General features: G+C 64.5%; 1 protein-coding gene across 1 annotated transcript in view; it reads right to left on the reverse strand.

Moving 5' to 3' along the window:
• Positions 1-671, reverse strand: part of BGN (biglycan) — a 4,849-nt gene extending 4,178 nt beyond the window's left edge. The window contains exon 1 of the mRNA XM_010833195.1: positions 656-671. The gene's annotated coding sequence lies outside the window, so the exon portion shown is untranslated. The remainder of the gene's footprint in view (positions 1-655) is intronic.
• Positions 672-677: the final 6 nt, after the last annotated feature.

Consider the following 677-nt stretch of genomic DNA (forward strand, 5'->3'; position numbering starts at 1 on the left):
TGAGCCCCCCGAGCCTGATAGCTGGCTGCAAAGTGGGGAGAGGCCCTGGGCAGGCCCAGTGGATGTGGGGCTGGGCTGGTGGCCTGGGGGGCTACTGCCTTGGAGCCCTGCCACCCTCAGGCAGTGGGAGGGCCTGTGGCCACTTGCAGACCTGTGGGTACAACAGCTCTGCCCCTGGTGTTCCCATTGATCGCTATCTGGCCGCCCTCTCTCGCACCCCTCCCGCCCCTCAGAGCTGGTCATGTGACCTGTCCTGGTTCCCACCTTTGCAGCAGCTGGGGTGGACAGTGTGCTTGGTGAGCAGATGCTGGAGGTAGGGGGTGGGGTGCCCAGGCCGGGGTTCAGCGGCCTCAGCCTCAGAGCCAGCCCCAAAGTGCCCCCAGCAGGCCGGCAACCCTCTTGAGCATGCAGCCCCCACTGATAGACTCAGAAAAGCCACCTTGCCTCCCAGGTCACACAGCAAAACGAGGGTCCCTCCTGGCTGGGGGAGCCCCTGGCCTTCCTGGCTCCTTTGGGCCTTGAGTGCCAGTGGTCACACTCAATGTCCCACCAGCCCTATGCTGGTCCCATAGGACTGGGGGAGTTCCCACCCCACCCCACCCCCAGCCCCAAGGGTCTCGGCACAGAGTAGGGAGAAGACCCTAGGTTTGCCTACCTGTACCACAAGTCCCTTTTCC

Source organism: Bison bison, unplaced genomic scaffold (genome assembly GCF_000754665.1).
Source record: "Bison bison bison isolate TAMUID 2011002044 unplaced genomic scaffold, Bison_UMD1.0 scf7180017863145, whole genome shotgun sequence".
NCBI lineage: Eukaryota > Metazoa > Chordata > Mammalia > Artiodactyla > Bovidae > Bison > Bison bison.